At 41.6% G+C, this 12,066-nt stretch overlaps 1 protein-coding gene and 1 long non-coding RNA gene across 6 annotated transcripts in view; one reads left to right on the forward strand and one right to left on the reverse strand.

The window, feature by feature from the left end:
- LOC5580013 (leucine zipper putative tumor suppressor 3) overlaps positions 1–12,066 on the forward strand; it is a 283,045-nt gene that overhangs the window by 58,170 nt on the left and 212,809 nt on the right. For all 5 annotated transcript variants that reach the window (XM_021857646.1, XM_021857643.1, XM_021857647.1 and 2 more), the window contains exon 3: positions 2,511–2,547. The gene's annotated coding sequence lies outside the window, so the exon portion shown is untranslated. The remainder of the gene's footprint in view (positions 1–2,510; positions 2,548–12,066) is intronic.
- Positions 8,031–8,391, reverse strand: LOC110681563. Its single transcript, XR_002503264.1, has 2 exons — positions 8,244–8,391; positions 8,031–8,192 (listed from the first exon to the last, which is right to left on the reverse strand). It is a non-coding gene; the product is annotated as an uncharacterized LOC110681563 (long non-coding RNA).

Consider the following 12,066-nt stretch of genomic DNA (forward strand, 5'->3'; position numbering starts at 1 on the left):
TATAACACACGCCTCTCATGCCAAGGACATGGGATCGATCCCCACCCCAAGCTAATCACTTATGACATTCGAAGTTATAGTGACGACTTCCTTTGGAAGGGAAGTGAAACCTTAGGTCCCGAGATGAACTAGCTTAGGACTAGAGTTACATATTTCACAGGAGCACATAAATGTACTGACGAGCCTCCTACCAATCCGTCTCTCAGCTCATCGGAATCCTAGTGTGCTGCGCTAAAAGGAGGCTCACGAAAATCCTAAAAGCGCGCGCTAGTTGATGTGCTCTCGGGGAGACTCGTCTCATGCGCTGTTCGGCGCTACGGCTCGCCATCGGTATCCAAGTTGTGAAACAACTGCTTAGTAACGAAGAGCTTCTACAGCTATTTTCGCCTCATTATGCAGGTGTCTAGATGGCTTACATGATATGGTAGAAGCCTCGCGATCCAAGGGTTACAATTTCGATCCTCGTTGAAAACTTTTGTAATCACTTCAATTATTGTGCTGAATTTTAAACAGCACATGTGACGGAGCGCATGAGACCGCAGTGAGATACTTCTCAAGAAAACCAAAAGGCGCACCAAAAAAGGTCTCACAATGTACAGCGCTCCCGTGCGCTTGCAAGCAATGAGGCTCCTGCACCTAAGGCTGCAGCACGTGCACAGTAACTCTACTTAGGACTAGAAATCTCGTTAACCCGTGTAGGCCAGAGTGAAAGCAAAAATATTAAAACCCTTACCACTCAGCGAATACATTAAAGATTCATATTTTTTGTCAGTATACTGGCCCACATATCTAGTTTCTAGAAATGGCCGGAGGAACTCGGGAATACCCTTGTAGCCGGAGTTATTGCGGTGGGTCACTGGGTCAAGTCGGGTAGAAAAAGGCGGTTTTTTGGGACATGTCAAGTTTTTTCAATGGCATTTTTTTATTTTGCATAAATCATTAAGATCTGATATTCAAAATTATAAATGAATAGTTTTGCACCGTTGCGGCCACTCGGGCTTAATGTCCTGAAGGACTGGCTTTAGATTTGTTAGGTATTGAACCGTTTAAAATCTCTAAAAGTATAGACCGAACATAAAAGTTCACTATAATGCATTCCCATTACGTAAATAGAGGTTTCAGCGTATACTTGCAAAAAATAACACTTGTTCAAATAATGCTTTAATGGTTGTCTCTATAGATGAATGAAAAAGACACGTGAGATGAAGGATGGAACAGTTACCCTTGTTCTTGTGAAGTAATTACAGTTACTGTAGAAAGAGACAACCCGAAGAAAAAAATAATTTCGAGCATCAATAAACATCAAAACAGTGTTTGAATGATAGGTTCTATCAATGTTTTACTATTACGTCAGATAGGTACCGGCATGTTATGCAATGGATAACTCTCACATCCAACCATGAACACTGTCAAAGTTTACCCGGGAACGGCACCCGCATTGCGCCGAAACCACACGGCCACAAGGCCTTAAGCGAAGATAAATTCATTATACGGCCAAAAAAGGAGATATTAATTGATCGAATCGATTGTTGCTAAATTCTCGCTACGTAAAGACCCAACGCTCAGAGGGACCTTCGTCTTAATTTGTCGTGCCGCCACCTACTACATCAAGCGTGCAGTCTGTCAAGTCAGTCGACAATGCGAGGGGTATACACGGCAACGAGGGGTACGATGACAATTTATTAAAAATATTTAACGCGCTCTGCCGTTTCGTCGCCGCCATGGACGAAATGTCAAATCGCCATACCCGTGCTACCGTGGTGACGGTAAGTAATTTGGTCACGGCATTTGCTACTGGCCGTTGCGCCGCGCGCACCGGCCACGTCCTTCGAACCGTACTTGTGATCAACGGCCCATATTAGTGCATTTTTTCCGCCGCATTGCGTCGTTGACTGCTGCTTAAGGTGGCCCATTTTTATATGAGAAAAATCAAACTGTAAGACTATTCAGTTACACCCTTCAGAAGCTAACTTTTTTTTCATAAATTATTTGGAGGTTTTCCAATCAATATAGAATAGAATGCAACAAACCGGAAGTATTTTCGTTAAGAAATAAAAACATATACCTAGAAAACTAAAATTTAGTTTTCCTTCAGAGTTGTCTTTAAGGTTTGTGTAGTTTGATCATTATGGGCCACCCTACTGTGCTACTGCTGGCGATTCGGGTATGGATTGTGTGAAATTTAGCATGTGGCGTTTCAGGGGTGGCCCCTATTGATAAATCGAGAAGGTGCTACGGAGCTTTATTGTTCAATTATGGAAGGAATGGACTGGCGTACTTGAAGAACCTTTCCGAATTTGGTTCGTGGAGGTAGTTATTAATAAAAAAAAAAATAGTGAGAGATCGATGGTTCGAATGGGCTTAAGGTGAGGGTTAAAGGCGATTATTGTGCTATGATAATCGTACGGAGCCTTTGAAGGTTACTATAAATTTGCAACCTACTCGAGCTTGCCTGTGCTTTTTGCATCGAATGATTTAATAGCGAATTTCCGCTTTCTTTTTCTTTACAGATCGTATTGCACCTCTAGACGGCTATGCAAAAATAAGGTAGGTTGAAGCAGCAGTGTAAAAACATATATAAATGTAAAAATCACATTGTGTCTTGATGGTTGTCTTACAAATTATGCTTTATATTCATACTTACAACAATGCAAAATACAGATTTATCAAACAACTCTTATATTTGAATCTCAGATAGGAATTCCTTCAAATTCCAAACAAGCATTCATTTCAATCCCATTCCTTCGAATCCCAGACAGAGAGTCTTTCAAATCCCGGACAGAGATTCCTTCGAATCCCGGACAGGGATTCCTTCGAATCCCGGACAAGGATTCTTTCGAATCTCGGACAAGGATTCTTCGAATCCCGAACAGGGATTCCTTCGAATCCCGGACAGAGATTCCTTCGAATCCCGGACAGGGATTTCTTTGAATCCCGAACAGGGATTCCTTCGAATCCCGAACAGAGATTTCTTCGAATCCCGGACAAGGATTCCTTCAAATCCCGAACAGGGATTCCTTCGAATCCCGGACAGGGATTCCTTCGAATCTCGGACAGGGATTCCTTCGGATCCCGGACAGGGATTCCTTGGAATCCTGGGCATGATCCAGTTTTGCGAGCGAGTCACTAATAGCAACTATTGGCGATTTAGTTTTCAGAAGCCCTCAGGCCATGTCGTACATTTCCGGTGGTACTTTCTACACCAGACACCAACTAGCTTGATCAGTTCGACAAAAAAATCAATGAGTGATATGTTACGCGCGATCATCTGTTCACGACTCTCTCACTCGCTCTGGTACCGGTTCCCCTTATGTCTGAGTCGGCAAATAGGAGCATTTCTTTTCGCTGCTGTCAGCTAGGCACCAACCAACTAGTCAATTCAGCCACGACTTACAACAACATGCTCCCGGCTTTCCTCCCGGCTGAACTTGTTTTGGGAGCTCAAAGAAAGCGCGATTCTGCTGTTTTATTTTTTCCCAAGCTCTCGAAATCCCTCATCCAGCCGTATGCGACATACAGTATTGAACAACATATTAGCAACTTTTTACATACAAAATGGTCAATTTTGGTAGGTTTGATCTCAGTTCTAAATCAACATTTGAAAATACACTCCAAGTTGCAAGTCCTCCTCGAGCATAGTCCACGTCTCATACTCGTAGAGGACTACCGGTCTTATGAGTGTTTTGTACATCGTACATTTGGTGCGGGGGTGAATCTTTCTTGACCGCAGTTTCTTCTGGAGCCCATAGTAGGCACGACTTCCACTGATGATGCGCCTTCGTATTTCCCGATTAACAATGTTGTCAGCCGTCAGCAAGGATCCGAGGTAGACGAACTCGTCCACCACTTCGAAGGTATCCCCGTCTATCGTGACACCGCTTCCTAGGTTTGCCCTGTCGCGCTCGGCCCCACTAGGTAACATGTGCTTTGTTTTTCGACGCATTCACCATTAGCCCGACTCTTTTTGCATCCCGTTTCAGTCGCCGCGAAGCAAACAAATTATCCGGATCTCGTGAAAATCGTGCCTCGACTGTTAAGTCCGACTCTACGCATGACACCTTCAAGCGCAATATTGAACAAAAGACACGAAAGTCCATTGCCCTGTCGTAGTCCCCGCCGAGACTCGAACGAATTGTAGTCCATCGTCCATCGTAGCTCTAATCAGTCTTGTGAACTTCCCGGGAAAACTTTTCTCGTCCATGATCTTCCATAGATCTACACTGTCAATACTGTCGTATGCCGCCTTGCAATCGATGAACAGACGGTGCGTACGGACCTGGTACTCACGGTATTTCTGGAGGATATGCCACACGGAAAAGATCTGATCCGTTGTCGAGCGGCCGTCGATGAAACTTGCTCGTTAACATCCCACGAACTCGTTTGCTATAGGTGATAGATGATGGAAGAGAATCTGGGATAGCACTTTGTAGGCCGCGTTTGGGATAGTGATACCACGACAATTTTCACACTCCAGTTTGCCGCCCTTTTTGTAGATAGGGCATATAACGGCTTGCTTCCACTCCTCCGGTAGCCTTTCAGTTTCATAGATTCTGATTATCAGCCGATGCAGACAATCGGCCAACCTGTGCGGGCCCATCTTGATGAGTTCGGTTCCAATACCATCCTTGCCAGCGACCTTGTTGTTCTTGAGCTGTTGAATGGCATCTTTTACTTCCACCATCGTGGGACCATCGTTGTGCTGATAGTGCGGATTTGCTGTTTCAGCTTCAGTCTGAATCGTTCTATGAATTGCCGTGTGCATTGCATTGCAGCCCGCGCTGCATTCTTCTCCTCTCCTGGTACTCCTCATCGAACCAATCGTTTCTTGAACTCCGTTCCACATATCCGACGATGCTTTCGGCAGCGTCCTTAATGGCTGCTTTGACTGTCCTCCAGCAGTCCTCAAGAGGGGCCCTATCGAGCTCGCCCTCATCCGGCAATGCTGCTTCAAGATGCTGACATCCGGTTGTTTCAGTCACGCTAGATTGTACCGAGGCGGGCGTCGGTACCGTACATCGTTGATGACGGATAGTTTTGGGTACAGTTTGACCATCACCAGGTAGTGGTCAGAGTCAATGTTAGTGTCACGATAGGTTCTGACGTCAGTTATGTCTGAGAAGTGCCGTTCATCGATCAAACGTGGTCGATTTTGTAGCTGTCTGCTTAGGATACGGGAGGCTGTGCTGTAGGTGTTACGAATGGCTTTATTATTGAAAGCGGCAAAATCTATCAGTTGTAGGTCGTTCTCGTTCGTCAGCTGGTGGGCGCTGTACTTTCCAATCGTCGGTATGGATAGGAGTTGCTGGGCTAGAGGCCACACAAAGGGGTCTATTTCATTCCTGCAGTTACCACGTGGTACCAATGGTATGTCATGCGCAGCCATTTACCGTGCCGAAAACTAACTGCACTAGTGAGCATAAAACTTCAGTTTTGCAAATATCTCAGAATCATGACTACCTAGAAACATGACGCCTTTGGCAAACTTGTTCAGTAAATCAAGGCTATCATTGTTCGAGCCATGCAATTGTGCACAAGTGAGTATGAATTTTCTGTTTTGGGGCGGTCCATTAATTACGTAAGGGTTTAAGGGGGGAGGGGGGGTCTGAGATTTCTTACGCGCCATACAATTTATTTTTAATTTTCATACAAAAAATCTTACTATGAGGGGAGGGGGGGTTGAAAAACTCCGAAAAATGTCTTACGTAATAAATAGACAGCCCCTTTGAGGATATCTCAGGATCCGGACATAGAAATATGGTGTATATTGCAAAGTTGTGCAGTAGTTCAAGGTTTGTCATTATTTTGGACATAAAATTTGAAGTTTTAACATTTGGTGGAGAAATTTTTGTTTTGAAGATTACTCTGCATCCTAATAATTTATAAAGATTGCATCTCCGGCGAAGTTGTTCAGTAGCTAGGATGCAATCTCTCTTTGAGCCAAAAGACTCGAAATTTAGCCAACAGTCGGCGATAGTAAGCAGGATCCTGACCAGTGCATTTAAACGTCAAAATTTTTTGAAAATTTAAAATGCTTATAGCACTTTCCCAAGCTAAATATCGCATCAGCATATATGGCCAACTGATCGTAATTTGGAGAAAGTCACCGGGAAAACATTTTTCGATGATTTTTTTCCTCGGGGATGAATGATATTAGCAATATTCAATTGTCAAAGTCACGTGATATTTGACATTTAACAGCTCAGATCCCGAATGTGTGTAAAGTTGGTGTTGTGGCCAAGCCTGTTCATAGTCCTGAAAAAGAAATAGAAATGAAAATGTAATCAAATGAAGAATATAAAATGAAATTTATAAAGGCTTTAGAGGACAATTGAAAGTTAAAAAACGACTTTAAATTAAATAAATCTATCACAATAGGTCCCATATGGAACCATGGATGAAAAATGATATAAATTTGCTCCCCAAATCATGTACAATTCAATCCAGATACAGCTTCGAAGTCGAAAATACAATCTAATATTCAAAGTGAAAAAACCCAGTTATCATTATTCAACCCGTCGGAATCGTTATCACCGTACCGTAGGTATAGTCATGCTAGTTTGGATCAGTGTCGAAAATTGAAAATCCAAGTTCGTGAAGAGGTGACCGCTTTAATTAACACTTTGCTGCCCAGTTTCCTAAAATCTTCACTCTGTAAAAATTAGGTTGTTGCGAAAACAGTTGGCGTCTATGGTAAAGTAATTCAGGTGCTTATAAACTATCATTATTTAGCCAGTAGTTTTGAGAAACAAAAGTTGTATGCTCCCTGATGCTGCCTGGTGGCAAAATATTGGATCATCCGGTTCTAAAAATGATATCCCTTGACTTATTGAATAAATTTGCCGAAGACGCCATCTTTTTAAGGGCTCAGGTTCCTGAGATATCCGCAAAAAAAAAGTTTCATGTGCACTAGCTGCAGGCTGGCAACTTGAACTCGAACAGCCATCTCTTTAAGTGTTCATGATCCTTAGATATTTATAAACCAACAGTTTTGATCTTGAGCTACTGAATATCTTTGCCAAAGACGCCATCTTTCTAAGTTGTACTAAATGGCATCTAAGATATGGACAAAACAAAAGCTTCATGCTCACTAGCGCTGCCTGGTGTCAAAGTTTTGAATCAACTTTTTCGAATAATGATAGTCCATTACTTACTGAACAATTTTCCAGAAGATTAAATCTGTTTAAGTTGGCAGGTTCCTGAGATATCGACAAACCAATAGTTTCATGCTCATTTGCGCCACCTCGATCAGTCACAGATCGCGACCATTCCAAGTACAGCAGGGATCCACTCGTTTGAACACGATTGCCATTCCAAGTAGCGAATCCGACCCGTTAGTTGAGAGTTGGGACGACTGACAGCCAGGCTTGACAGAAACTCCTCTGCGAGTCAAAGAGAAGGCGATTTTGTCGTTTTTCTGCGGATAAAAAAATTGACTCCAAATTTTCAACACAGATCCTCAAGCGATTCGAGTGAGAGTGCAAAAAAAATGCGAGGATTTTGTCAGGAACTCTCTCTCTCTCGTTGCGATGCTCACCATAACTCACACTTCAAAACAACTCTTGAGTCTGCCGCCCGAACAAACAGTCCTCGGGGAGTTGTGAGAGCACCCTTTTTCGATGGAATTTCATTCTGTTGTGTTTTGTGCTGCATCTTCCTCGCTCATTTTTCGTTGCCTCTCTGCTTAGCATTTTTTCGCTCCCTTGCGAAGAGGCAAAGGCAGCACGCTGCTCTAGAGTTTGTCACCGAACTCTGGTGATGTTGAGCACGCTCGTTCAGATCTACTCAAAAGTGAGTAGATTTCGACTCACTTCGGAACAAAGTGGAATTGCTCAAAAGTGAGTAACACCATCGTTACTCACTTTAGAGTAACATTGTCAAATGTTAATATGGGAATAACACTTACTCACTTTGTTTAATCTGAAATTGGAGAAAGTGAGTAGATGTCACTCACTTCAGGAAATAATATTTTTGGAAATAAATGTATTATGTTATTAAAATCAGAAGAAATACACAAAAAGCGTATTTCTTACATAACTATATGAATAATACATGATAACAAGTTTAAAAATTAGATATTTGTTTTAAAATTTTCACTGCTCTGCAATGGATCCCCGGATGTTATAAATCTCTGGGGGATTGATGAAAGTCATGGAGGATGTAGTTTGTCCGAGCCAGTAGCCTTCCCAGTTAGACTGTAAAGAATTGATAATTATTCCAATAATAAGTACGACGGTAAAACTTACTGTTTATATTTGTTTCTTGCGGTTATTCGATCAAAACAGGACTTGGTCATTTTCACTCCGACCTCGCTTCACTTGATATCAGGATTATTGACTTCGCAGCACTAATCTGGAATTCGCCGGTTGGACTTCCGAAGCGAAGTTTCAAGCAAACTAATGGTCATTGCTCTGCCGGCTTTGCTTTTGTCTCGACTGTTTTTGAAAACAGTCCGACATCACGTCAACGGAAGAAATTTCACCACAACAGAGGATTTGTCAGTTCGAGTGCGCGAAATTTTCACAAGTCTTTGACGTTTACAAAGTGAGTCAAATATGCTTGTGTTTACTCAAAAGTGAGTAAGGTCGTTTTCTTTCATGGTTGAGTAAAAAGTTACTCACTTTGATAAAATAAAGTTACTCACTTTTGACAGCTAACTTGAAACTTCAAAAGTGAGTCAAAATTACTCTTTTTTGAGTAGATTTGAACGAGCGTGAGGAGAATTATCAAGCCTGTTGACAGCTGGTGAAAATGTTCCAAACTCACGCATCTGGAGAGCAGGCACGAAAAACTCATACACATGCACATTTTTTCTATATATGGACACTCCAATGCAACGGTGTTCAGACGTCAAAGTCAGTTTGGCATCTACTCTTGTCATGCGAGTGCTTTATAGTTGGATTTTTTTTTCCAACCAGTGAGCATTCATCTAACGGGTCGATCCTTGTAGCGGAGTTTCATAAGCACTAATAATAAGCCCTAAATCAGCCTCATAGATGTATGCACTACAATAGCACTACAAATGCTGACACGTCTAATAATAGTCCTTGACCGCCTAGAAACATTATTACTGCATAATTTATGCTTCTGAAGCATACACGCATTAACTATTTAAGCACTATATTGGCTATAAATTGACACTTATATTGAGCTGTTCGGTAATCCAATCTGCATGGTTATTAAATTAATTAACTCATTACGCGTGGTAAAGACGGACAAATTATGGGTGAAATTATAAAATAAAATCCACGTGCTCGGCTATATTGGCTATTTATTCACATATAGGGCCTGTTTCAATTCTATTCAGAGTTTTGACAGATACACCATGTGCTAGTGTTTGCATGCAGTAGTAAATCTTCTCACTACAGCACACAAAAACAGATGGTTTGAGGCACGAATAAGGAATGTTCATTATCATATAACAAAACACTCCGAAAAAATCATGCGATTCTACGTCTTTTGGATGCACATAAAAGAAGTGAGCCATATGACGTGAATTTGTGTCACATTTTAAATACGATGGTGTCTGATTCGGGAAATGTCAATCATAGCGGCATCGTTTTCATATCCTTCATCATGTAAAATTACATTTTTCTTTCAATACATCTTTCAGAACCCATTTTTACGTCATTTCATCACTTACATAATGTGTCATGCAGTCATAATGTGAATTACGTCCGGAGTGATTTTCATTATTTTTAAGAGTGAAGGATCAAAACGTAGAAATCATCGACGTAAAACGATAAAATTATTGAATATGGCACAGGCAAGTACTCAGAATCATATCATTTTGTTTACGCTTGTTATTTGTTAGATATCTTTTATCATTCATTCATTCATTTACCTCGTGCATCAGCTACTTTGCCGCGAAAGATCTCTGGCTTCGTACACGAAAGCACAAAAATAATCTCCTCAAAAATCAGGCTGTTAGCAGCTATACATTACACCTTAGAGTACATCAGTTCTCTCCCACCCGAGCACTTCTTCATTTTTTCCGACAGTTTAAGTTCTCTAGAGGCTGTTCGGTCAATGAAGCCGGTGAAGCACTTAGCGTACTTCCTGAACAGAATACGCCAGGCATTGAGTGCTTTGTCAATTCGCTCTTACACTATTACTCTAGCTTGGGTCCCTTCCCATTGCTCCATTCCGGGCAATGAGAAAGCGGACTCTCTGGCTAAGGTAGGCGCTAAAGAAGGCGATGTTTACGAGCGTCAAATCGTATTCGAAGATTTATTTGCATTGGACCGTCGGGAGACCTTGATCAGCTGGCAACAGAAATGGAGAGACGGAGAAATGGGTAGATGGCTGCATTCCATGGTTTAAGGAGTTGGACATGAGCCGTGATTTCATTCGTGTCATGTGTCGACTTATGTCCAATCACTATTCGTTAAACGCGCATACCCACCGTATTGGGCTCTCAGAAAGCAATCTCTGTGCTTGCGGCGTGGCTTACCAGGATATCGAACATGTCGTATGGGGATGCAGTGAGCATTGTGGCATCAGATCTGAACCGACTGAAGCTCTCCGGATTCAAGGAAAACAGCAGAAACTGGCCCACAGTAGACCGGATATACCCCTGCATCTACGTCAGTTCATGCGGGGAGGTCTAGCTAGAGGTAAGGTATTTCATGGCAGAGAGGCTTGTTTTTGGTTAGCAGACTGTCTATGTATCAGGCGTGAGGAAAAGCGTGCTATAATGATGGAAGAATTGAAGCATAGTGAAACGGTTTCTTGTCCATCTCTGGTTCTAGCTATTGCTATGAACGAATAGATCAGATTAATCGTGATAGATTTAGAGTGGAAGATAGAAGCAAGTGAAAGACACAACTACAAAGTACAAGGAAAGGGACGGGCCTGGGATTGAACTCATGACATTCTGCTTATGCAGCAGAAGCGGTAGCCATTGGACCATTAATTCCGTCGTTGAGAGACTTTCAAAAAATAGCGTCTTAAAAGCTGTTCATTGTATGACATGTATGACTTTGCTGAAGGTATTACCGATTTTTTTGAGTTAGGCATTTAAAAAACTGTTAACATATTTATTGAAATTCAATTAATGTATTAGATGCTGTGAAAATTTTATTCAAATCAATCAATAAATGACTCAGATCTAAGCATCCAATTTGCCCTTAAACAAAAATCGGAAGAGTTGCCAATATATTGTTCGACACTGTAGCCCAATCGGGTTGTAAGAGCCGTGCGATTCCCAATCGATCCCTCGAGCTGGCGGGCTGAATTACTGCTTCGTAAGGTTCCACTCTCCGGCCTGTTGCGTTGCGGGACAGGTCTCAACCCATAGCACCGGACAAGAGGAAATAAATATTTGAATTTAATGTGCCGCGCACATGATCAACCACCACCGCCATCAGGAGAGGCACGTCATTCGTCGTCATCGTCGTGATTCGAACAAAACGGACACGTAAGAACGGTGGCGTGTGCTGGGCGGCGAGGGTGACTCCTCGCTAGGGTGTACCAGAACAAAAAATCTAGGTTAGGAAAAGTCGCGATGTTTGAACCTAGAATGATGATAATAAATCTTTGAGCTGATAACTGGAATACTTATAAGTAAATAAAAACCAAATTTGGAACTATACCATTTAATTCCACTAGAGTTTGTATAATTTGACAGATACGCGTATTTCCCCATGTAACCATTAGGACTAAAAATAAGCCCTAAATCAGCATCATAGATGCATACAAGCATTATTGGCATTTATTGGCTCTATATTCGCATTGAGGTTATGTTCCAATGCTATCCAGAGTTTTGACACATATAGGATTTCTAAGCGATGGAAATGATATAACTAGGCATTTGTAGTGCTGTTATAATGCAATAATATATTTGAAGCCTATCTTGAAGCCAAGTACCTGAAGATTACCTCAAACATCAAAAGAACATTTGGTTTCATTTTTCTTTAATTTGACGGAGTTAATATCGGGCATAATGAGCTTCAAAAAATAGTTTTTAAAATGTATTGTTAACAAGAAAATGAAATATTTTCAAACACCTAATGAATATTGAATGAACAATATTATCAAATATGAAAAAATAATAGGCTTCGAAAACAT

This window comes from Aedes aegypti, chromosome 1 (genome assembly GCF_002204515.2).
Source record: "Aedes aegypti strain LVP_AGWG chromosome 1, AaegL5.0 Primary Assembly, whole genome shotgun sequence".
Classification (NCBI taxonomy): domain Eukaryota; kingdom Metazoa; phylum Arthropoda; class Insecta; order Diptera; family Culicidae; genus Aedes; species Aedes aegypti.